The sequence below is a fragment of the Macaca fascicularis genome, chromosome 12 (assembly GCF_037993035.2).
Source record: "Macaca fascicularis isolate 582-1 chromosome 12, T2T-MFA8v1.1".
Taxonomy (NCBI): Eukaryota; Metazoa; Chordata; class Mammalia; order Primates; family Cercopithecidae; genus Macaca; species Macaca fascicularis.
This window is the reverse complement of record NC_088386.1, coordinates 9,723,318-9,750,356: the sequence shown is the minus strand read 5'-3', so window position 1 is coordinate 9,750,356 and position 27,039 is coordinate 9,723,318. Positions and strand designations below refer to the sequence as shown.

The 27,039-nt window shown below is 43.4% G+C and overlaps 1 long non-coding RNA gene across 1 annotated transcript in view; it reads left to right on the top strand.

Annotated features, from left to right (window-relative positions):
* LOC135966417 (uncharacterized) overlaps positions 1–27,039 on the top strand; it is a 239,658-nt gene that overhangs the window by 7,237 nt on the left and 205,382 nt on the right. The gene's annotated exons all lie outside the window — the stretch shown is intronic.

Here is a 27,039-nt window from a genome sequence, read left to right as displayed (position 1 = left end):
CAAGCAGCAAGAATCTAGGGCTGCCAGCCCTACAGCCATAGGGAAATGATATCTGCCAACAACCTGAGGCAGTTTAATAGCAGAAGCTTCCATAGTCAGATTTCCAGATGAGAACACAGCGCTGGCCAACACCTTGATTGCAACCTTGTAAGACCGTAAGCAGAAAATCCAGATAAGTCATACACAGACCCCACCCACAGAAGCTGTGCAATGATTAATGTGCTGTGTTTTCAGCCTGTGAATTTGTGATGATGTGTTACGCAGGAGTAGAAACCAATATGACTTGAACTTTAGCTGTGGATTTGTTTGTTTCTTTTTTTAGTTCTGTCAGTTTTTGCTTCATGTATTTTGAAGTTCTGTTGTTAGGAGCTTATTCATTTAGAATACTTACGTCTTCTTGATGAATTGGACCTTTTATCATTATATAATGTGTCTCTTTATTTATGATAATATTCAGTGCTCTGAAGTATGTTTTGATGATATAGGCATTTCAACTTTCCTTCCTTCCCTCCCTTCCTTCCTTCCTTCCTTCCTTCCTTCATTTCTCTCCCTCTCTCCTTCTTTCTTTCTTTCTTTCTTTCTTTCTTTCTTTCTTTCTTTCTTTCTTTCTTTCTTTCTTTCTTTCTTTCTTCCTTCCTTCCTTCTCCTTCCTTCCTTCCTTCCTTCCTTCCTTCCTTCCTTCCTTCCTTCCTTCCTTCATTTCTCTCTCTCTCTTTCTTTCTTTCTTTCTTTCTTTCTTTCTTTCTTTCTTTCTTTCTTTCTTTTCTCTTTCTTTCTGTTTTTTCTCTCTCTTTCCCTCCCTCCTTTCCTTCCTTCCCTCCCTCCCTCCTTCCTTCCTTTTTTTTTTTTTTTTTGACAGAGTCTCACTCTGTTGCTCAGGCTGGAGTGCAGTGGTGTGATCTTGGCTCACTGCAACCTCTGCCTCCCACGTTCAAGCAATTCTTCTGTCTCAGTCTCTGAGTAGCTGGGATTACAGGCATGCATCACCATGCCTGGTTAATTTTTGTATTTTTAGTAGAGATGGGATTTCACTGTGTTGGTCAGGCTGGTCTCGAACTCCTGACCTCAAGTTATCTGCCCGCTTCGGCCTACCAAAGTGCTAGGATTACAGGTGTGAGCCACTCTGCCCAGCCCCAACTTTCTTTTTATTGATTTTTGCATGAAATATCTTTTTCTATTGTTCTACTTTTAACTTACCTATATCATTATATTTGAAGTCAGTTTGCTAATTCCTAGCTAAGACCATTTACATTTAATGTAATTATTGATATGTTTGGATTTAGCTCTACCATTTCATTTGTTTTCTGTTTGTTTCCTCTATTTTCTGTTCCTCTGTATGCCCTTTCCTGCCTTCTTTGGGTTAATTGAATATTTTTAATATTCCAAAATATAAATAAATAAATAAGTTTATTTATTTTAGTGCTTGCTCTAGGGTTTACAATATATATATCCTTAACTTTTCACATTTAAGATTTACTCTGAAAAGTAATTCTGATGTTTTATATTAACGCTGATTAGGTTGATTACTTAGAATCAATGTTTACTATGTTTTACAATCAAGTAAAATCATTAATCTTACCACCATACAACTCTGTTTATACTCCCTTTGTGTTGTCATAGTTCTATGTGTTGCATCTACTTACATTGAAAATCCATCAGCTAATACTATAATTTTTATTTCAACCTTCAAACATATTTTTAAAACTCAAGAGGGAAAAATAGTCTGCTATATTGATATGCTTTGGCTGTGTCCCCACCCACATCTCATCTTGAATTCCCATTTGTTATGGGAGGGACCTGGTGGGAGGTAATTGAATCATGGGGGCAGGTCTTCCCTGTGCTTTTCTCTAGATAGTGAATCTTATGATCTTGTGATAGATCTCATGAGATCTGATGGTTTTGAAAAATGGGAGTCTCCCTGCACAACCTCTCTCTTTGTCTGCTGCCATCCATGTAAGATGTGACTTGCTCCTCCTTGCCTTCTGCCATGATTGTGAGACTTTCCCAGTCACGTGGAACTGTAAGGCCAATTAAAACTCTTTCCTTTGAAAATTGCCCAGTCTTGGGTATGTCTTTATCAGCAGTGTGAAAATGGACTAGTACATATATTTACCCAGATATTTACTATTTTTCCTTTATTCCTGGTGCTGCAAGTGTACTTCTATTTTATTTATTTATTTATTTATTTATTTATTTATTTATTTATTTATTTTTTGAGACAGGGTCAGGCTGGAGTGGTACAATCACAGCTCACTGCAGCCTGGAACTCCTGGGCTCAAGCAATCCGTGGTCCCACCTAAGCCTCCCAAATAGCTGGGACTACAGGTGTAAGCTACCATGCCCAATTAATTTTTAAAAAATTTTTTTATAGAGACTGGTCTCACTATGTTGCCCAGTTGGTCTCAAACTCCTGAACTCAAGCAATCCTCCCGCCTTGGTCTCCCAAAGTGCTACAATTACAGGTGTGAGCCACTGTGCCTGCCCCCAAGTTTACTTCTGATATAATTTCCCTTCCGTGTGAAGAATTTCCTTCAGTAATTCTTTTAGCGAAGGTCTGTTGGCAACTAATTGTCTTAGTTTCCCTTTGTCTTAATTTGTTCAGGCTGCTATAACAAAATATGTGAGACAGGGTAATTTATAAATAACAGAAATTTATTTCTCATAGTTCTGGAGGCTGGGAAGTCCAAGATCAAGGTGCTGGCAGGTTTGATATCTGATGAGGGCTGCTCTCTGCTTCCAAGATGGTGCTTTTTTTTTTGCTGCATTCTCCGGAAGTGGAGGAATGCTGTGTCTTCATATGGTGGAAGGGACAGAAGTTGGGAGGCAGCTCTCTGAAGCCTCTTGTATAAGGATACTAATTCTACCCGTGTGGGTGGAGCCCTCATGGTCTTATCACCCCCCAAGGGCCTCACCTGTTAATACTATCATCACCTTGGGGGTTAAGTTCCAATATATGAGTTTTGGAGGGACATATACATTCAACCAATAACACCTTTTATCTGAGTATCTGAGGATCTACCTATTTCACCTTCATTTTTAAAGGATTTTTTTTTAACTGAAGAAGGAATTTTGACTTGACAATTCTTTTAGTTTAGGAGTTGAAAAACAGTTTGCCACTCTTGTGATTTTCGTGGGTTCTGATGAGAAACTTGCAGTCATTTGCATTGTTGTTTCCCTATAACTAATGTATCATTTTTCTCTAGATGCTTTCACATTTTTTGTGTGTTTAGATTTTAGAAGTTTGTGATGATGTATCTAGATATGAATTATTTGGCTTTGCTGAGCTTTTTGGATCTGTAGGCTCATATTTTGCCAAATTTAGAAAGTTTTAAACCATTATTTCTTCAAAAACTTGTTCAGAACCACTTATTTTTTTCTTCTGAGACTTTGATAACACTAATATTTGATCATTTGGTAAAATTTACCTTTCTTCAATCCACTGACTTTTTTTCCTGCCATTTCTATTTTGCTTTTAGCCTATCCTGTGAGTTCTTTATTTTGGTTATTGTATTTTTCTGATATAAAAATTTCCATTTGGTTGTTTTTTCTATCTTGGATTTCTCTGCTGAGACTTTATACCTTTTCATTTCAGGAGTGTTAACCATTACTTCTTGGAACATTTTTTCTAAAATCTGTGTCAGATAATTCCAACATCTGTGTCATCTGGTGTTGGCATCTGTTGTTTGTCTTTTTCCATACTAATTGAGATTTTCCTGGTTCTGTAACTGCTGAGCAATTTTGGATTATGTCCTGAATGTTTTGATATTATGAAACTCTGTGCCTTATTTAAATCCTATGGAGAAGTTGATAATTTTTTTTTAATAGGCCAACGACCTGGTTGGGTTTAGGCTGCGAGTGCTGACCAGTCCTCTGTGGAATGTGGTTTCAATTTCGGGTTCATTTAAAAAGCATTTATAGTGCTATTCATGTCTGTCGCACACATTTGCTCCTCAACAGCCAGTTGGGTATGCAGGTGGTGGCCTCTTAGTGTAGTTCTCAAGTCGTTGGTTTGCTGTTGAAGATCAGATCCACGCATGTGCAGCTCGAGTGTGGGCCATCTAGAGCATTTCTTCTCTGAGATTTTTCTGGTGCATTCTGGTTCCTGGGGCTTCTCCTTTTTCATCCTCTGGCCAGAAAGCTGTGGCTTTAGTTACTCTGCTCTGCTATGGTTGCCCCTGCTCCTGGGGACAAGCAGTGGAAAAACACTGAGATTAAAAAAAAAAACAAGGGGGATTTGTCCATGCTCTTCTGAACAGAGAGACTTTCCCCTGTTTGAGAGTTTAGGTGGTTGTGGGATCCTGGTGCCACATCTTTCACAGCCCCTGCTCCCATGAGATTCCCCTGAGGCTAGGACATAAGAGAATGGGGAATGAAAAAAGAAAAAAAGAAAAAAAAGGAAAAGAAAAGTGTGGGATTTCCCCCACTCTCTCTGAGAATTAGAGGACCTTTTTCCAGCGTGTTAAACCAGAACTAGAGGGCTTTGCTGGTGCTCTTTCTGTCCACGTCCTGACACCCACTTCTGGATTCTGGGCTTCCTTGGGTATAGGCCAGGGGAAACTGGAGGTAAAATAGAAAAATTACCATCAATCTCACAGTATAATACTTTGAATTCTGGTATTTCTTAATTTACCTGCTGTGATTTACTTTTATAGTTCTCAAATAACTGCTCCAGGCATTCTTTCCAAGTTTTATAATTTCATTCAATGGAAGAGACTTGACATAGTGTGTTCACTGTACCTTACTCTGAACTGGAATGGGAGTTCTTGGTTCTTAGCACCTTATTGCACTATTTCAGATATATATGACTTAAACATATGCATGTATATGGTGAAGAAGGCTTTCTTTATGATATGGAGAGACCCTTATGACATGTTGATAAATGAAACAAGGTAGGTCGCGAGGCACCTTGTATGGTATATGCTCATTTATGTATAATTGTGTATATTCATATATAGAAAACTTAGATGTTTGGTTTACGTTTGCTGCTGCAAGTCACAAAATACCTAATCAAAAGTGCCTTGAACATTAAGAGAGGTTTATTATGTTACATGGCAGGAGGTCAGAGCCTGGTTGGTTATAGGGCTGGCTAACTTTCCAGCTTAAGAATGTCAGGGCTCTTAGTTTCCCACTGAGACATTCTTTTGACTTTCTTTAAAGGGTGTAAGTTGGCTGCAACTCCTTCAGACTTCCTTTCATTAGATGGCAATGTCCAAAGTCAGGAAGAACCATCTCTTCTTGTGTTTCTCTTTTATTAAGAAGGGAAACTTCTTCTTAAAGCCCCAGCCAACTTCCGTTATGTTAATTAACTAGGGTTGAATCTGATGCCTGAGCCTTACCAGTCTCTAGAACTAATTATGGAACTACCAGGGTGAATAATACTAGCTCATATTTATCCCCTGAGGCTGGAAAGGGAACTCTGAAATCATTTGGGCTCCTGATGCTCAAACAAAATCAAATTCATCCTTACAAGAAAGAAGAGAAGGAAATTAAGAAAGACATAAATAAATGGAAATATAGCTTGTGTTCATGAATTAGAAGACTTAAGGATATTAAAATGTCTGCACAATCCAAAACAATCTAGAGATTCACTGCAACCCCTATCAAAATCCCAGTGGCAGTTTTTACAAAAATAGAAAAAAATCCCCAAATTTATAGAAACAACAAAGGACATTGAATAGCCAAAACAATTTTGAGAAAAAAGAACAAAGCTAGAGGCCTCATACCTCCTGATTTCAAAACATATTGTAAAGTTACAGTAACCAAAACAATATGATACTGGCATAAAACCTGACTTGTAAACCAGTGGAACAGAATAGAGAACCCAGAAATAAACCTATGCCTATACAGTCACTTGATCTTTGACAAGGGTGCCAAGAGGACACAATGGGGAAAGAGTAGTCTCTTCAACAAATGGTGTCAGGAAAACTGGATATCCACATGCCAAAGAATGAAATTGCACCTTTATCTTACACCGTACACAAAAGTCAGCTCAATATAGATGAAAGACTTAAAATGTAATACCTGAAACTGTAAAACTCCTAGAAGGAAACATAGGGAAAAATCTTGACATTGGTCTTGGCAATAATTTCTTAGATATGACACCAAAATCAACAAAAGCAAAAATAAACAAATGAGACTAGATCGAACTGAAAGCATTTGCAAAGAGAACAATCAGAGTGAAGGGGCTGCCTATGGAATGGGAGAAAACGTTTGCTAATTATATATCTGATAAGGTATTAATATCCCAAATATACAAGAAACTCCAACAAACCAAGCCCAAAAGGCCCAAATAGATGTTTAACCAAAGGAGTCATACAGATGACCAACAAACATATGAAAAAATGCTCAACATCACCAATCATCAGGGAAATGCAAATAAAAACCACAATGAGATACCACCTCATACCCATTAGGATGGCTATTACCAAAAAAGTCACAAAATATAACAAGTGTTGGTGAGGATGTGAAGAACTTGGATCCCATGTGTCCTGTATTGACATAAAATGGTGCAGTCACTATAGAAAACAGTATGGAAGCTCCTCAAAAAATTAAAAATAGAATTACCACAGGATCTAGGAATTCTGTTTCTCAGTATTTATCCAAAATAATTGAAATCAGAATCTTGAAGAGATATCTGCACTCCCATGTTCGTTGCAGTCTTGTCTACAGTAGCCAAGTTACAGAAACAATGGAAATGTCCATTGATGGGCAAATGGATAAAGAAAATGTGGTGTACAATGGAATATTATTCAGCCACAAAAAAGAGAGAAATCTTGTTGTATGCTGCATGAATGTACCTTGACAACATTGTGTTAAGTGAAAGAAGCCAGTCATAGAAGGACAAATACCGCATGATTCCACTAATATGAATTATCTAGAGTAGTCAAAGTCATCGCAGCAGAATGTAGAATGGTGGTTGCCAGGGGTTGGGGGAACTGGGAAAAGGGGAGTTGCTGTTCAATGGATACAAAGATTTCATTGTGCAAGAGGAATAAATTCTAGAGATCTCCTTTATAACGTTGTGTTTACAGTTAGCAATGCTATAATGAACACTTAAAAATGTGTTAAGAAGGTAGATCTCATGTTTTGTATTTTTTACTCCAATAAAAAGTTAGTTACAAAAGTTAGAAGAGAGAGTGAATAGATTGGTAGGCGGCCAACAGAGTCTTCCAAGGAGGTGTGTACCAATCCTGACCTACTAACAGTGTTTTTTCTCTTGGGTGCACGGTTTTGAGGAAACTTTCACTTTCTTAGTATTGGTCCTTTCCACCTGATCATATATGATGACGGTAAAATAGGTGTTTCCTATTTGAGAAAAGGTAAAGCAGGGTCCTGGCTTTTATTTACTTCTCCATAGAGCCTGCCTTGGCTCCCAGACCCTCTCTGGATCCTTTCCTTCTCTGAAGACAGGATGTTTCAAGGGCAGTGTCAGGCAATTTACAATTTCAGTCCAATACTTATTGTTTTGTTGGTTGCTATGTCTTGTGTATTCATTTATCTTCTACTCCCAACTGGGTTGTAAACTCTTTGATAACAGATACATTTCTTCTTGATCTCCAGGGGATCCAGGGCTGAGAACACGAGTTTAACACAATAAATACTCATTTAATGGTTTATGGTGTGGCCTATTTCTGGGCCAGCCCTGGGAATAGGGGGTAATGCATGGTCATTTGCTATCAATCAATTTCTGAAAATATACTATCACATTTTTGCTTGGATCCCTGATGATAAGACACAACTCAAAGAACTGAAATTTTACCAGGAAGACCTAAGTGATAGGAAGCAAATAATTATGTAATCAAGACAAGTCATATTTATGCTATTCTATAATGTTCCCATTGAGTAAGTCTGTATCTCAGGAGACTTTTGCATGTTAATAGACCATGGGCTTTGCAAAAATTTCTTTCTGGTGGTCTACAGCATGTGGATTCAAATCCTTAATGTTTTAGTTACCTGAATAATTCTCTCAAAGTTTTCCAATAACACACTTTAAAGAAAAACAATGCCTCAAATGAGTGTTGTATAGTTAAGCATGTTTACTTAACATGATGCTTTTTACCTTTCAATGTCTTTTCACCTACACGACAAAATGTTCCAAGTGAAAAGGACTTTTGACACCACGACTCCAATCGCTTTAGATACTAGAGAAACTGGGGCCCAAAGAAGGGAAGTGCTTTTCCAGGATACACAGTTAATTATTGGCGGTCCTGGACTAGAATCTGGAAGGAATGACTCTGACCTTTACCATTTTACCAGGCTTTTCCAGAAAACATCTTGTTTTCTGGAAGGGTTATTGCTATTTTGACTACTTAGTAGAGTTGTCAGGGGAAGTGAACTAATTAAGCAAGATGTGAAATGTTAGGATTAACCTGTATGTTTCACTGAGAATGAGCATACTAGACACTTTCTGGAGGAGATGCTAGACAAAGAGTTTGAGGTGGTGGGAACTTGAGTTCAAGACACCAGAGGGATACACCTGGAGGGTAAAGGCCTCAGTAAGCAGGATGGATGGAAAAAACCTGGAGAAGAAAATAGCACTTCTGCCACAATTGTGCTACATGAACCAGATGTCGGAGGTGGGTATCTTCGCCTGTATTATCCAGATAACATGGGCTTCATCTTTCATCTTATGTCTTCATGTGGGAAGTCAAATGCCTTCACCAAAGTTTTTGTAAATTCCTAGTTACTTCTAGTTACTCATTTCTAGTTACTTCTGGCTAGGTTCTCTCTTGGCCAAATTATCACTTTATGCTATGCTTTTTGAAACTACTTCATTATTCTGCCCTGAGATTGACCCAAATGTGAGAAACAGACCTGCCTAATTTATTCCCTTTTAGGAGAGAAAACTCTCCAAGATTACTGAGTCATATCAAAATGGCTTCTACTGGTCGAACATAAGACAATTTGACTATCAATAAGAATAACTACATGATATCAAATGCATTAAATATGTTTAAATAAGGAGTTCATAATGATAATGATAAGAATAATATGCCTCATTTGTAACCCTTGGGTTCTAGGGAACCCATTCATTATTTTGAAAGGTGGCAAATAAAAGGAAATTAATAATTTTTTAATCCTGTGTTTATCATACCAACTGTACTTCAGAATAACCAAATAACCAAAAAATTTGCTGGGGAAAATTTCTCTTCACAGAGGCTAATGGATACAGAAGGAATGATACAATTAGAATGCCACCATTTTGCAAGCCCTAGTGAAGTAATTAATGGCTACATTGAATGATCATCAATGGTTTCAATGTCATGAAATGAGAAGGCTGGATATTATGTGTCTCCCTGTGGAAGTTTCCAACACCACTTATGAAGTCGTGTTGCCAAAAGAAATCAAAACAGAATCCAATCAACCCTTTCAACGGTTTGTGGATTTGTTTTGGCAAGACTACTTTATAAGTGGTGTTGAGTACTCCCATCAAGAAGGATTTGCTTCAGAATTGTCTCGGGAGGAAAAAAATGGATGGGTGTAGCGATGAAGCAAGATTGGCCATGGGTTGCTAAGTGCTGAGGCTGGGTGGTGGGCACATGGGGCCTCACTATGCTATTTTCTCTCATATGCCTTTAAAAAATCAATAATTAGTAAGTTTGAAATTATTATCCTAATGTAGCATAAACAAAACAAAACAACGCACATGAAGTAGCTCAGTGAGGTGGGCTTTTATGAAAAATTCTGAGGTAATAGTGAGAGAAGTTACAGCAAACTTCATGTAGTGGCTAATTTAATACTGAATATTAGCATTCTTTCTCTTCAGAAAAAAACCTTTCCAGCCTTCTCAACTACTCAAAATCCAGGTGCCTACTGTGTTTGGTTTCCACTTGCCTATCACCACTTTCCATCTCTCACGATGCTGGAAAAAATTCCTATTGTATTATGTAGAGCTATTCAGTGGTCCCTAGCCAGAAACTCATCTCTGGACTTCCCTTTGCAAATCCAACGGTCCAGTGATGCACTGTGCAACAGACACTTGCTCTAGGTTTTGCAGCTTTCCCATGATAGGGTTGATAAGGTAAAGATGAAGTAAAAGTAACTTACCAGGCAATGCCTCAAAACACAGACCGTATTTTCCCCTCCTGTAATGGATCTGTGGATGGATGGGAAGTCCAGCTGCACTCCATGAGATCATTCAGAGAAGCAAGTTCCCTCCATCTGCTGCTCCCCCACCCCTGGCTGGAGAACTGCCAGTGAGAATGAAAGGATGTGTGGAAGAGTCCACACTGGTGTCCACAGGACCAGCCCAGGAAGTTGCATGTATGGTCACTACTCATATCCCATGGACAAGAGCCTAGTCACCTGGCTCCAGGAGCTATGCAGAGCCTGAGCTGTGGCCTGGCCTGCAACCTTGTGCCCAGCTACAGTTCTGCCTCCATGGCAGAGGGGAGAATGGATCCTGGAATACATCTCTCTGCTCTCAGTCTATGCAAGGAGAACAGAGGTTTCATCCCCACTGATATAATAACCAGGGTGTGGAATGTATGACTGGTGGGCTGGGATCAAACGCAGCTTTAGTTTGTCCCCTATTCCCCTTTCAAGGTTACTTAGTGCTGGTGACTTTGCTCTGCCCCTGGGTGAAACTATCAGACCCACAGCCTCTCTCTCTGTTCTTGGGTAATAGACCATTTTAGGGACTTTAAATCCCAGTTCAGTAATTCGAATGTCCAGTCCCAGATCTTACCTCAATTTGATGACAAGTATTTGCCTCTCTCCCAGCTTGGCTCAGATTTGGGGACATGAGTGGCTTTTTCTTAGTTTGTCCACCTTTGCAGGATGATGCTGGAGGTGCTGGAGGAGGGAGGGTCCATCTCACTCCTGCTGGCTCTGCGGGGAACTGGCTTCCTGCTTCCCGGGCCTGGCAGGTGCGGAGAGCTGACTGCATCCCTCGTGCTGGGATTTGGAAAGCTCTTCACAGCTTCCCAGGTGGGTTCCTTGACTGCGTCCCTTTGAGCAGCCCTGTGTTCTGGGTAGCAGCTAGAGACACCTCCGGCAGCCCGAGGCAAGGAGTCTTATCCTGACTTCTTGTGGCTGAGATCAAGATCTCTCTGGCCCCCTAGGTGGCCCTGTTGACCCTAAGATATCCCAGAGCTGGCTTTCTCTTCCACGGGGCACACATTGGATCCTTGGGAAACACATCCTTTGCCCAGCACTCTTCTTGTTCAGAACTCTTCTTGCTCACCTTTGACCTCTTGATTTTTCAGGTGGGAGTCAGGACTCAGCCCTCCCATCCTCCAGCTGTAGGGGCCACGGAGCCTGTAGCAGGAGGTGGGATTCACAGCACAGTCTGTGGTGTATAATCTGTGGTCATATCTGGATCACAGTGCTCCAAAGATATAATTGCTTTCTGTATTCATGGAGAGGGTGAGAGAGTTCTCAGGCAGTGGACGAGGTTCTGCATCCGACCTTGATAAATTCCGCCTTTGGAGATGTGTCTATAGGTTCTTCGGCATTGGGTGTCTGTTGTCTTGGTGCTCAGTTAAAATGGAAGCAGGAAGAGTTCCACCCTACTAGCCTGTAATATAAAAGAATCATGCTGCTTGCAAAAGCAGCCACAGTCAATTTGGGTTTTAAATAACAATTTTTATCTCCCTGCTACAGTTGGAAACCCCCTGCATATAGCCCTGGCTACAGAAGGCAGACCCAATAGGGAAGCCAGCATGGATGTCCTGCCCATCTGTCCCCTGTCTCCCCACAGTCTGTGACTGAGAAAGCATAAAGCATTGGTGGGACCATCTCTTTGAATAGGATTTTTGTCCCCAGCTTTCTGTGATGTGGCTCACCAGGGGAAATAACATTTTCATATTGTTATGACCCGTGAGTGTTTTCTTTAAAGTCAGCAAAACAAATCCTTCAGATTCTGTGCACTTTTGCTGCCACATAAATTGTCATTATTAGGTCAGTGGCATGGTAGCAGTTACAGGGAGCCCAAGGCTGGGATTGTTAGAGCCAATTAGTGCAGACCTTGGATTAATATATTTCCACCTTCACATGTCAAGCCCTGTACAAGGCTATGCATTAACACAAGGATTTATGTTGCAGCAGGCAGGGGCTGAGTCACACTCCAGCCACGTGGAGACCCAGTGGGCCATCTTTGTGCCAATATGTCTTTGAGCCTTAGAGCCTAAATCTAAAGGAATGAGTTCAGCATACACTGACCAAGAACCTGCTGTGTGCTTGCCACAGAGGGTGACATGTTTAATGATGAGGGAGACAGCTTCTCGCCCAAGGAGCTCGGAGGCAGAGCCTAGAGAGGAAGGGAATGGATATACACCTACCACCAGCAGCCCACTCCTAAGACCGCGGTGGACTCCCCAGCATGTCTGTCGCCTAGGTAGGTTCATCCACCTCCTCTCGCCTGGGTGTTCCTCCTCACCTGGCTTCTGGAATTCCACTGAACACCTTTCACTGCCCCTCCTACTGTCCTTCCAACTTAGGGTTCAGGGCTCCCCTCCTTTGAGCTCTTGTCATTTGTGAAGGTCCCTTCACTGACCATACAGGTGGCTGCTGAGAGTGCACCTGTGGGGCAGTGAAGCTTGGCAAGCAGGCGTCCTGTGCATCACTCTTCAGAGCGAGGTGGCTGGGAAAATCCCACCCAGGATGTCACTGGGTTGGGCTCCTGTGCATTAAACCAAGCAGAGTTTTGTGGTTGTCTCAGGAGTAAAGCTGTTTTCTCCTGTAATTCCATCCCCGTAGAAACACACCTGAAACTGAATTCAACTTACCTCCTGTAGGTGCAGAGTGCCTCTTTCCCTGACAGACTCTGTATCAGCAAGTTGCCCATAGGAAAGCATTCAGTGTACCAAGTGCTGTGGGATACAACAATGGGAATTTCCAACTTAGCAGCTAGTCATGGGGCGCCAGGACTGAGATCTGGCTCTACTGACTGCTAAGACCACGTTTCTTCCCCTTTATCATATTGCCTGCCTGCTAGTGATACTTTCTAGTTATTTCTTACCTACATATTTTTCAGTTTATTATTATTTGTTGTGATAAAAAATAGCATTTACCATCTTAACCATTTTTAAGTGTATAGTACAGTAATGTTACCTATATGCACATTGTTGTGTTACAGATCTCTAGAGCTTTTTTATCTTACAAAACTGAAATTCTACACCCATTGAAAAACTCCTTTCCCCCTACCTCCTAGCCCCTGGCAACTACTATTCTACTTTCTGTTTCCAAGAGTTTGACTACTTTAGATACCTCATATAAGTGAAATCATGCAGTATCTGTCCTTTTGTGAATGGTCTATTTCACTTAGCATAATGTCCTCCGGGTTCATCTAAGTTGTAGCATATGACAGAATTTCCTTCTTTTTTTAAGATGAGGTCTTGCTATGTTACCCAGGCTGGCCTCAAACTCCTGGGCTTAAGTGATCCTCTCACTTCAGCCTCCCAAGTAGCTGGGACTAGAGATGTGAACCTCTGTACCTAGTAGATTTCCTTATTAAGGCTGAATACTATCCTGTTGTATATCACAAGAGTTCCAATTTCTCCACATCCTGACCAACTCTTGTTATTTTCTGGGTTTTTTTTTTTTTTTGATAGTGGCTGTCCTGGTAAGTGTGAGATTTTATGGTTTTGATTTTCATTTCCGTGATGATTAGTGATGGTGAACATTTGAATGTCTTTTTGGTAAATGTCTGTTCAAGTCCTTCACCCATATCTTAATCTGGCTTTTTTTTTTTGCTGTTGAGTTGTAAGAGTTCTTTATGTATTTTGGATATCAGCCTGTTCTCAGATACAGGATTTGCAACATGTTCTCCCATTCTATAAGTTACCGTTTCACTCTGTTGATCATTTCCTTTGTTGTGCAGAAGTTTTAAAGTTTGACAGCCCCATGGGTCTCTTTTCACTTTGGTTGCCTGTGTGTTCTATGTTCTTAGAAATAAGGATTCAGGTACAAGCAGTTCATTCAGGAGGGCAGGGAAGACTTGCAGGGAAATGATGCAAAAGAGAAACTGCAGAATGATCCTTCCCAATGGGTGGAGGAGCTGGGTATTTGTGCACCATTTCCTGTCAGTCATTGGTTGGGGCTGCTTGTGGGGGATGCTAATTCCCTGGCACTTCTGATTTGCCACGCAGGAAACAGAACAGCATTCTGTGGATCCAGCAAAACCACCAGGTACAGAGATGCAGATGCTGGCAATTTGGTAGCTATTTGGAGCACTTGAAGTGGTGGGGTTGAAATAAAGCAAGTAGAGCCTTGGCAGCATCGGCCACATCCCAAATAACCCCAGATCCTGGGTTCTAGTCCTGACTCTGTTTGCACTGCTGTAAAGGAATACCTGAGACCGAGTAATTTATAAAGAAAAGAGGTTTACTTGGCTCGTGGTTCTACAGGCTGTACAAGAAGCATGACACCAGCATCCACTTCTGGAGAGGCCTCGGGAAGCTTCCAATCATGGCAGAAAAGACAGGGGCGCCAGCTTATGCAGATCCCATGGCAAAAAAGAGGAGGCAACAGTTGATGGGAGATGCCTGACTCTTTTTAACAATCAGCTCTCAGGAATGATTGCAGGAATTCATAGCTCAAGAACTCACTTATTACTGTGAGGACGGCACCAAGCCATTCATGAAGGATCCACCCCCATGACCTAAATGCCTCCCACTAGGCTGCACCTTCAACACTGGGGATCAAATGTCAGCATGAGATTTGCAGGGGACAAATATTCAAACTGTATCAGTCACTAACAAGCTATTTGACTTTGGATATCATGTGAGCCTGTGCCTCAGTTTCCTCAAAAGCAAAATGGGGGATTTATAATTTCCTCTCTCCAAGTAGAATACAAACTCCTTAAGGCCAGGCACTCACTCTGCTTTGGTCACCCTTTTCCCAGGGTATGGGCTAGATCATTAGAACACTTCATCTTGCTGCCTCTTCTGGAAATAACTTTAATCAAGACCTTTAGGAGACTTGGGACATGCAGAATGCGCGTCTTTGCAAAAGACATGACGATGTCACCATCCATGGGCCTACTTCTACACTAAGACATCTCTTGATGTTCTCGACACAGCTCTGGAAGCAGATCCAGTGGATGCTACTTGACTCATTGGATGAAGCAGGAAATAGGGACACAGAGCTGTGTATGCACTAGGTGCTTACCAATGCTTGGCACAGCCGCTGACTGAAATGTTCGCTATATTTTTGGCTGTATGGCAGGTGCTTGATCACAGATTCCCTATGTATGTGTCACTTTGAATAGATACATATTCTAAAATGTCACCCACAGCTATTAGGTATGCAGAGATTCTCCTTGGAACGGGCCATTAACTACCATTTATGAACTGGTCTGAATCCCGAGAATGGTGCACCCAAGGATGACCTTGGTTCAGGTGTCAGTAAGTTATGCTGCACAGCATTTTGCTCATGCTGCGGTCCCTGGTCTGCAGGCGGGATAATTATCACACAGTCAGTAGGCACGTCCTTTCTATATTCATGGGTTTCCACTTCTTGGTTGTTTGCTTGCTTCCAAATACTTTCTGAATGAGTCTCTCGATTTTTTCTGACTTCTATAAAATGAATGGATTAATTTCCATCGGGGATCACCTATGTTTATAAATAATCTCCAAAAGTGACTTTTTGGCTGTTCAGCTTACATAAAGTTATTTTTGAGATGTGACAGGTCACGGTTATTACTTGGGACTTCTGAACAGGGAGCCTGATGAAATTATTCCAAAGTTAGAGGTGCATCTTCATGGCTCCCATCTTGTCCTAAGATTGCAACGTAAGAACACATGACTTAAAAGTTTTTTTTTTTGATCTGTTCTCTCTTTCTCTTCATACTCTCCAACCTCCTTCGAAGAAGACTGTGAGTTTGTGTCTCTCTCTCTCTCTTTCTCTAACATATATATATGTCAACATGTGTGCATACTCAACTTGATAAAAAAAAAAATGAAGAAATTGAGGTCACAGCAAAATGAAGGTGTACACATAAGATCTCCAGGGCAGGAAAGGCTGGTAAGTACACAAATGCCAGTCCTAGGGTTTTAGGCGGATATGAGAGATTGTTACAGAGTCGGTTCTTAACCTCTTAGCAACCAAAGCAAAGAAACACTATCAACAGAACTCACCATGTCATTAGAAAATAAAATATGATTACTTAGCAGAAGCTCAGAGTTTTCTATCAGTAGGTATACAGGTTTTAACAAAGGGCAGCATATCACACCATCCTGGATAGAGCTATGATGAAATGCAGGTGGGTATGTGCTGTGAGCTGTGTGCGGGCATGGCTGCCATGTCTTTGTGTGTTGTGGGGGAAGGTTCGGGAGATCTCTAGGGAGCTAAGGCCCATGGGAATGGGAGTGGGCACTCACACTGAGTGTGGTGGTCCTGTGTAGCCCAGACTGAAAGAGGACTTGGAGACCACCTTCCTGTGCAGGCCAGCCTGGACCTCTGACACACTCATAACAGGGCCCTGGCAGGGTGTGGTGGCTCACGCCTGTAATCCCAGCATTTTGGGAGGCCTAGGCGGGTGGATCACCTGAGGTCAGGAGTTTGAGACCAGCCTGACCAACATGGAGAAACCCCATTTCTACTAAAAATACAAAATTAGGGCGTGGTGGCGCATGCCTGTAATCCCAGCTACTCGGGAGGCTGACGCAGGAGAATCGCTTGAACCTGGGTGGCAGAGGTTGCAATGAACCAAGATTGCACTATTGCACTCCAGCCTGGGCAACAAGAGTGAAACTCCATCTAAAAAAATAAAAAAATAAAAAAAAAAAGGGGGCCCTGAGGAAGCATGTGGCCGGGCTGCACCTGAGACTTTTCCTGGTCTCCATAGCTGCCGCCGGTTATCAGATTTTGCCCCGCACAGCCTGAAGCAGTTCCAGAACTTCCCCAGTACTTGAGATGCCTAGAACACGTAAGTTGGAGGTCAGAACCCATCCCCCACTGCCATCCTATGTCTGACTTCCACAAAAAGGAGGAAAGCAGGTGCCAGATATGCCATGGAGGTGTAGGCTGGCACGGGACAGCCGTTTTCTTAGCATCATCATCAATGTGTTGATGACATCTGTTCAGAGATGCATCCGAACGCATGAAATGATGTGGCTGGGCTCATCTTCTCAGCCACAGACTGATCCCAGGCCTCCTGGCAATCCCTTGTGAAGTGAAGGATCTTTGGCTCTTGAGCATGTGCATCAAGTCTGTCCCCTGAAGGCTAACGTGCCTTGATTTCTCCCTAATTGACAACCTCCACCAACAGTTTCTCCTTTGCTCTGATCATGTACCTGGGATTCTTTTCAGTTTCCAGAAATAATGTTTTGAGATTGCAGCTCAGTTTCTGGCAACACAGATAAGCAGCTTCTTTCAGGCTGGGCCTTGGGAACCTTGGCAGCAGCATGAACTGAGGGAGGCCCCGTGGCTGTGACTTTTGTGATGAGCGTGGCCTATGGTAGCTTCATCAGACGCTGCTACAGAAACTCCTTGTTGGCTATGATTTTTGTGATTACTGTGGTCCTCGTAGCTTTTGACAGCAGCTGTTCCGGATGGATCAAGGCTGTTAGGGAACTTCTGTTTCAATGAGACACCTCAGACTTAGAGATAATTTCTCTGCAGGAGTGATCAGGCCTTAAGATACGAAACGTGTTTATTGGACAGCTGCTGAGTGCTTCCTGCTGCATAACACCGCCTGGGGTGTGGAGAGCTTTATGTAAACTTCAGAGAGCTTTTCCTGACTTAATTTCCACCATGCCTCTGTGAGGGAGTACATCAGCTGGAGCAGGTTTGTTTGCGAGTGACTTGAAAGACTCCGGCTGACTTGATCTACCAAGGGGAGTCACTGGCTGGGTCATGTCACTGATATACTCAGAGGTAGTCCTGATTCAGGTGAAGCTTGATCTAGGGCTCAACAACTATCCCTAATGGGCAAATATTCTCCTTGTTCCTGCTCTGTCTTCCTGGCCTGGGCTTTTTTCCCAAGGTTTATACCAAAGGTTGCTAATAGCCCAGGAAAGCTTGCAGTTTCAAAATAGTTGCTCGAGTTCTAATCCTTACAACCTCTGATTATGCCATCCAGTGGAAGAGAGAGGGTCTCTTCTCGTAGCTTTTACAGAGCAGGGATACAGTCTCCATTCCCACAAAGCCCCAGAAAGTCTCCTTGCATGTCCTTGGCTCTAATCAGTTTGTGTGTCCATCCTTGGGTCAGAGGCATGGGACTCTCTGACTGACTTAGGGACCCTCTCCTGGAGCTGCGGGTGGGTTTAACTTTATCAAGTCACAAGGCTAAGAATGGGAAGGAAAACAAAAGATTCTGTTCATGAAAGAGGGGAGTTGTTCGCAGACCTGCGAAAAATGACTGTTCACTATAGGCCAGGAAGAAGAGGCTTATACCCAGTCAGCAGAGGAGAGCCTGGGCTTGTCCAGGGTCATATAACAGGTGATCGTGCACCCGGGGATGATTTATTTTTCTCCACAGTTACACTGTCAGTTCCCTGATGCCCCAGGCCACTGATTTTTTTTTTTTTTCCGCTACTGTTTCTCCAAGACCCAGTATAATGCAATGCCCTTAGGTGGTGCTTACCCAGTATTTGTTGACTGACTGGAAGAGGGTAATGAGGGAAGTGTGAGGGACATAGTTGCTGGAACTGGTGAGGCTCAAGTGGTGATTGAAATGGAGACCCAGGAAGCGCATCGGAAGGGATCTTGAAAATCTGTAAAGCAGCTAAGAACCTGGGCTTGCTCAGTAGAGAGTGAGACGCGCTGTTGTAGAAGGTGGGTGTTGGTGAAAGGAGGGGAGCAGAATGTGAGCTGAGCTGGTGAGGTAGACGCTGGCAAAGCCCTGGAGGAGGTGGCAAGTGCGGCTGCGCCTGTTCGGGTGAGAGCCCGGGCGGGACCCCGCATGGCACCGCCTCCCCATCAGCCCTGCACCGGACCCCTCTCTCTAACACGGTGAAGAAAGACGGGACTCTTTCGCAAGTTAAGGCACAAGAGATAGAAGAAATTCACAGCTGAGCAACATTTTTAGGACCTGTGGTGTTTAATGTCTTTGGAGCTCAACAGTGAAACGTGGGTGGAGCTTTGGCTCCCGTGCTTTGAACAGAGCAGAGCAGAGACTGTTGACGACATTGACTTGTTTGCCTGGCATAATGGCGGGGCTTGGGGAGGGTGAACAGCCGTAGCAGCCACGTGGACCCCGCAGGTTTCCCAAGGCATGACATGGGTGGGGTAGTGGACGCCCCCGCTCAAGGCGTCTGCCACTGTAGATGTCCTAGGAACGGAATGCCCTCAGGGAGTGCTGCACCCTGGCCTGCGAGGGCCCCTGCAGCCTTCTTGCTTGCTCCAGGTGTGGTTTGTGTCCCTGTTTCAGCAATGGAACCTGGGCTCCTGAGTCCTGGCACCATCACAGAGGCACTCTCGCTGCATGACCGCTTATCAGGGCTCCATGCTGGCTTTTGTTCTTCCCTGGTTTGAGTTTCCCTGACAGGAAACCACCGGAGAAACCCTACCCTGGTGTTCTCTGCTCATTAGGCCTGTCTGCATCTCGGGTAAAGTGAGAAATCTCCCAGCCTCCCAGCCTCCCAGCCCCGTGGCTCCCTGTCTTCCAAGCCCCTGGCGGGATGCCCCCTTAGGGCACAGTGGCAATATTGGCAGGGGATGCCTCCAGGCTCCTGTCTTTCTGATGTGCTACACTGACCTTGGGTGACCTCTATTGAGCTCAGCTCCACTGAGAGCCACAGGGAGAGAATAAGTCAGGCATGACATCCCTGCTGTGTGGTGGCTGCCTGCTCCCCAGGGAGCAAAGGACACTTGGGGTAAATTTTCAGCCCCAGTCTTGGGCTGAGAAGGCCCTGGAGACTTTTTTCCGTTACCCTTGAAGAATTTTAAACAATGTTGCACATGACACCTTCTGTGTATTAGGAGAATAAAGGTTGGTTTAAATACAGAATTTTTTCAGAGCTAAAAGAGTATCAGTCATCTTTTGAGTTTACAGTGGTCATGTCCCAGCTGAGTCTGCAGTGGTAAGTTGCAACCCAGAAGGCAGGTGGACTCCTTATATACTTACTCCTTTCACAAAGTCCTAGAGGCAATTTAAAACGGGAACACATAACATAAAACAATGTAAATATAAGAAGAAAGATGTAGGTCCAAAGAAAATAAGAATAAGTGACATATGTTGAGCCTGGAGAGAAGGCGAGGAGAGTACCCATCACAGGTCCTGCCTTATGGCTTTCAACTGAGCCTGACAGTTGATGCTGAGCTCCCTGGTGGCCAATGTGAAGAAGAATTGGTTTCACTTTTCTCTTCAGAAAGGAAATGCAGGTGTTGTGTTATGTCCCTTAAACACAATATCTTGTTTCATCTTCATAACAGTCCAATGAGGTAGGTTTCCTTAGATCCAGTTTATAGAAGAATAAATGGAATCTCAGAGATTGTAGAGGACCCTGAGCTACCCAGCTGTTAGGTAGTAGGGATAAGACTGGAACCCGGTTCTAACTGGTTCTGTAGGCCATGCTTTTGACTAGGAGGCTGCATGTTTCTGAGGTGAAGGAGCAAGCAGATGGCACCGCTGCTGTTATTTTATGCTCTTGAAGAGTCCAAACTGACACCCTGGCCTGGGTGAATGCTCCTCTTGCCTGGATTTTCAGAGGGTGCCTCCAGAACAAACCCAGGCCTCTGCACAGGGCTGGCACGACTCAGCTCTCAATGACCTGCAGTCACAGATAAATCAGTGGTGCTGTGTCCCCAGAGAAAGGCTAGGAGAGACCCTCTTCCCCTTACCTCCTCCTGGGCTCCCCAGTTCTTGTCTAGATTTTCGTAGGGTCCTTCTAAGGTGCATGCCCCTGCTTTTCATAATCCCAGTTTCTCCAGAGGGCATTGTGATTTTGATGGGGAGGGTGGATAGTGTCATCATGGGCTGCCATTTGGGTGAGGGACACATACATTTGGATGAAAACTGGTTTGCTCAGTGAATGAACTAGTAAAAGTAAGCCCGTGGTGAAGTGTAGATCAGGCTCCTACCATCCTTTTGTCGTGCAGTGCAAAGAGCTCACCTTTTCTTTGAGCCAAAGAGAGCAAAGATAAGCTTCTGGGACAGGGCATCCCAAAGGCAGCACCCATGACTTTAGGGGAGAAGACGGACTCTGGGGACAGAGTGGGGCATGGGAAACAGTGGTTCAGGGGGCAGCAGGGCCGTACTCTGCAGGGAGTGGGTGGGAAGGGTCTCCTCCATCCAGCCCATGGAGTCCCTGGCCCTCCTCTGCCACCTGCCAGAGGCAGCAAGCAACCATGAACACCTGGAGAAAGGGGCCACCAGCTGAGCTGTCCTTTGCTGTCCTGCCTCTGCTGGGGCCTCAACACCTGTGTCCGGAGCCTCTCCACCCACCTGCACTGTCTGGGTCCTCCTGTTTGGCATCAAGGTGTGGTCATCATGCCATCAGGTCAGGCCCCACCCACTCCTCAGAAATAAACGAACACCATCTGCTGCCAGGGTGTGGAGGGCAGGCAAAGGCAACCAGGCAGAGACGAGACGGGGAAGAAATGGACGGAAACGCTCCCAGAGTTATTCTAATCAGGAATAGCCACGCCGCTACCTCGACAGTGTACACTATTTGAAGAGCACGCAGGGAAAGATATAACATGAAGGAGGCTCTTAGCCGTGTTAATGCTCCCTTCAGTGGCGTTAGCTGCACAACAGATGGTAGATGGCCAACAGAACTGGAGGAAATCAAGTATCCTTCATAGCTCACTTCAGGCAGCGTCTGGGGTGATTTTATTATTTATAGCATCATGGAAACAAGCTGTACTACACCACAGTGTGCTGTTACTTGATTCTTTTCTCCTCCTGAACGCAGTGTTGGTATACTCCATATGGTTATTACAGGTAGATTTCTTTCTCTTCCTGTACATATTTATTTCTGGGGTAACTAGCTTTTGGCAGCTCCACCTGAAAATTAATTTGAAGCGCTAAAGAGAGGTAGTGGGAAGAAGCAACTCTACTCAGACCTAGAATAGATGCCTTCTGTTTCCATGGACCCTTCTTATGTGGGCCATTTAAAGGACGTGAAACCACGAGAGAACCTCCCTGGACTACCTTGGTTCAGGCAAGAGTCGGTGTGCGAAAACCCGGACAAACGAGTGTTGATTCCACAGACAGAGTTGGAGCGCTTGCGTGAATTTTGGAGGGATTTTGCTTTATGGAATCATTCTTTTAAATGAAGCTCCCTTAGTGCTATGAAGTCACCGATAATGCCGAGGATGGGCAAAAACAGCAGAGAAGATAAGGGTCCAAGGTTAAGAACTGTCAAACTTTAAGAGAGCAAAGAAAGAAAGATGATAATTGGCGATAATGGGGCTCTGTACCATGGTGCTAATGAACTCCTTATGGATTCCTTATTAAACAATTAATTTTTGAAAATAACTAGGTTGCACGATTAAAAATGTAATATGTATTTATGACTACATTCAAATTGTCCTGAAGGACATAAGGTGAAGAGTGTAAGTCTCCGCCTCTGGTCCCTCTTCCTCAAGTTACCATGATGCATCGCTTGTTGCTCATTGGTCCAGAAATTTCCTCTGCAAGGGAGAGGATGTATTACTGCTTCCTCTGAAAAATCACAAATGGAATCGCACTGCACGGACTGCTCCACAACCTGCCTTTTCAATTCATGGGTGATCTTGGAGATCTTCCCACATGTGAAGATCAGCATCATTCTCTGAAATGGCTGCACACTATTTCATTGCATGGATGTATCATAACTTTTCTAACTTACTCTCTCTTAAAGAATATGCCTGCTGTCCGGGCGCGTTTGCTCATGCCTGTAATCCCAGCACTTTGGGAGGCCGAGGTGGGCGGATCACGAGGTCAGGAGATCGAGACCATCCTGGATAACACGGTGAAACCCTGTCTCTACTAAAAATACAAAAAATTAGCCGGGCATGGTGGCGGGCGCCTGTGGTCCCAGCTACTCTGGAGGCTGAGGCAGGAGAATGGCGTGAACCCGGGAGGCGGAGCTTGCAGTGAGCCGAGATCGCGCCACTGTACTCCAGCCTGGGCGACAGAGCAAGACTCCGTCTCAAAAAAAAAAAAAAAGAAAAAAGAAAGAAAAAGAAAAGAAAAGAAAGAATATGCATGCTGTTTCTTGGCTTTTGCTACCACGAAGAATGCCACAAGCAACATGTTCATTCACCTATCTTTGTGTACATCTACAAGTCTAGCTAACAGATAAATTCATCCTGTTTGGCACAATTTAACTTGATCTCCAACAATTTTTCTTGCTAATCAGAAATGCCCAATTCTCTCTGCACCTTTCTAATATTTGCAATATCATGGGAGAAAACAATTCTTTTGTTTATTCAGTCACTCAAAGATACTAATTGAGCATCTACTATATGGCAAGCATTGTGTGTTATGTTTCAAGAACACGATGAAGATAAAAAAGCAATTTTTTTTTTTCCCGAGATGGAGTTTCGTTCTTGTTGCCCAGGCTGGAGTGCAGTGGCTTGGTCTCGGCTCACTGCAACCTCCGCCTCCCAGGTTCAGGCGATTCTCCTGCCTCAGCCTCCCAAGTAGCTGGGAATACAGGCACCCGCCACCATGTCCAGCTAAGTTTTTGTATTTATAGTAGAGACGGGGTTTCACCATGTTGGCCAGGCTGGTCTCAAACTCCTGAACTCAGGTGATCCACTCGCCTTGGACTTCCAAAGTTCTGGATTACAGGCGTGAGCCACCACGCTCTGTAAGAAAAGTGTATTTTTATTGGGAAAAAAATCAGTTTCCCAATGGAGGTTGTGGTCCAGATGAGGAGACAATAATTTAAATATCACATAGATAAAATTAGTTTCCCAATGGAGCTTATGGTCCAGATGAGGAGACAATAATTTAAAAATCACATAGATAAAATCAGTTTCCCAATGGTGCTTATGGTCCAGATGAGGAGACAATAATTTAAATATCACATAGATAAAATCAGTTTCCCAATGGAGCTTATGGTCCAGATGAGGAGACAAACATTAGTTTAATAATCACATTTTATAGGTGCTAAAATACATGATAGGAGAGCATATAGAAGAGACAGCTAATGTAGTGAGGGAATGGGCTGGGGGTCAGGACAAGTTTTCCCCAGAAAGGGAAAATTGAGCTGTAATCTGAAAAATGAGTCGAAGCTCATTAGGGGAGGGAATAAAGGAAGAGGAGAGGGAAAAGCATCTCAGGGAGAGGGAATATACCAGGTGCAAAGGTCCTGAGAGAAGACCCAGGTGGGAGGAGTTAGGAAAGAGTGATGGGTTCAGGGCCCGCACAGGACCCACTAAGAATTTAAAACCTTTCTCAGGAGTGGTGGAAAACCTTTAAAGAGATTTAAATGGTGGAGAGGTATAATTAAATTTGTGTTTTGAAAAGATCGCTGTGTTTACTTTGGGAGGGAGACAAGAGTAGAAGATAATTTATGTTGCTGTAATTCACATCTATCTAATTTTGTGTGAGGTGAACAGTTGTTCTTATGTGATGGTCAATTGCATTTTGTTTTCTTTGAATTGCCTGTTAACGGCCATAACACTTTTTTTTCTGCTGGGTTCATCTTCTGCTTATTGATTTACAAGAGCTCTTTGTGTATTAAAGAAATTAGTCTTTCATCTGCCAAGAGATATAATATTTTCCCTATTTTGTCTTTTGGCTATCCTTAGATACTTTTAAGATTTTATGTGGTCAGATTTATCAATATTTTCTTTATGGCTTTTTAATTTTATGTGAAGCTTATAAAGGCCCTCTCTCCTCTGAGATTATAAATGTTTGTCCTCATTTTTCTAGTGCTTTTGCTTTTATTTCTTACATTTTAATTGATTTATCTGGAACTTATTTTTGATAGGAATTGAGTTAGAGATCATGTTTATATATTTTTGCTAATTGCTGGCTAGTTGTACCGTTACCAGTTTACAAATCCATTCATTTTTCTCACCAATTTGAAATGCTGTGTTTATTGCCTACTAAATTTTTATTTGTAAAATATGCATCTAGATGTTACTTTATTCTTTATTCTGTGTGTTTTATTTATTTTTGTCTATTCTTGAACAAGTACTAAATTAAAAGAATCACAGTAGCTTTGGAATATATTTTAATATCTGATAGGGTTCATCCTCATTTTTCTTTTCCTTTTTCCCCATGGCAATGCTGGCGTGCTTCTTTCCTTGCAGGGTTCCCTGCGGGGATGAGGCAGCTAGCATGGCCTCCGTCACCAGTGTGAGGGTGCTTGTCACTGGGATCCCATCCCGTGTGTCCATTCAGCACCCTCTGGAGCATTGACCTATCTGCAGTTTGACCTGTGTTTCTCCACTTCTTGGCATCAAGGTGCTGCTGGGGTTACTGCGTCTCTGCCTTGTTTAGCAGCAGTAGCATCGACAGTTTCGAAAGCATCTTGGAGTTCCCTCCACTTTCTTCCTTTGAAACACACAATGCTTTGCACGCTCTGTGACCTGGCCAGCTGCATGTTTTCCCTTGCAGGCTTGCACCCAAGCTGGGCTTTGAACATTCACAGGCACTGATAAAGTTGTTTAGGCTGTTGCCCCAAACACTGAGATATCAAACATATTGCTAAATATGGAGAAAGTGGCCTCAGCCCTCAGCTAAATGTCTTAAACCTTCATATAAACTCCATGACCTTTGCTCTGACATACCTGGGTAGAGCATCTCCTATCTTGCTGACTGTTTCAAGGATGAGGAAGCCCTGTATATGTAAATTCTCCTAATAAATGCATTAGATGGATCCCCTCTGGGCGTTTAGTGTTTCTTTGGAATCCCAGCCAGCCCTATCTTGGGATGGTTTGGGGTAGTTCTTTCAGAAATTCTCATGCCACTGCTCCTGGGGTGACTCAGACTTTGCCTAGGCCATGGGGAGTGAGGAATGCAGGCACTCCTCAGCTTCTCTTACCTAAAGATAGGAAAACCAAGTAGTGTCAGCAGTAACAGAGCTTCAGTTATAGAACAAAGGGGGAAAATGTCATCTGGGCAGGCTGGACTGCAGACCTCTTTCTGACCTCTTATGCCAGTGCTGGTTTAGCTCAACCAGGTGCAGAGTCCCCGTGTTCAAATCTCCCTCAACAGAAAGAGCATGAACTTGAGAGTCGGGAACACCCAGGCTCAAGTCTGCTACCCACTTGCTCTGTGACCTTGCACCTCTTAACTTCTCAGAGCTGCAGTTACTTCTCTGGACAATGCAGAGAAAGAAGCCTGCTTCAAAGGGTTGTTCTGAGAAGAAGAAATAATATCTGTGCAACACTTGGCACAACGTAGCTGCTGAACTGTAACCATTGCTATTAAGCAAGCACATCATAGATTTGTTTCATAAAACTTTTACTCTTATAATGCCAATCCCTTTTGTAACTTTTTTTTTTTTTTTTTTTTTTTTTGAGATAGAGTCTTGCTCTGTCACCCAGGCTGGAGTACAGTGGCACAATATGGGCTCACTGCAGCCTCTACCTCCCAGGTTCAAGTGATTCTTGTGCTTCAGCCTCCCAAGTAACTGGGACTACAGGCGCACGCCACCACGCCCAGCTAATTTTTGCATTTTTAGTAGAGGCGGAGTTTCACTATGTGGGCCAGGCTGGTCTTGAACTCCTGACCTCAAGTGATTCACCTGCCTCAGCCTTCCAAAGTACTGGGATTACAGGCATGGGCCACCGTGACTGGCCCCCTTCTGTAACTTCTGATGGGTATTTAAATGCAGAGCCCAGATAGGAGTCCTCAGAGCCCCTCTGGTCACTGCAGGTCTTTTGTTGGCAGTATTGAATAAAAATATGGGGGAAATATTCTGAAATAGGAGAGCAAATGGTGATTTATCACGTTCCAGACATCAGATTTTTACTCCATGGATTTCACACCCCAGGTCCCCTCCCCACCCTTCAGGGCCGAGGAAAGGGGGCGTTGTTGGGACGCTCCAAAGCCCGCCTGCCCTGTGTCCTTTTGTGGGGGCATAGGCTCAATTAGCATGCAGAATCGCGTCAGCCTGCATTTCTGGAATGAACTTTTATCCACTTCCTCGTTTCACAAGTTTAATTAGCTAAAACCGAGCCAGTGGTCTGGCATAGATGGAAATGCTT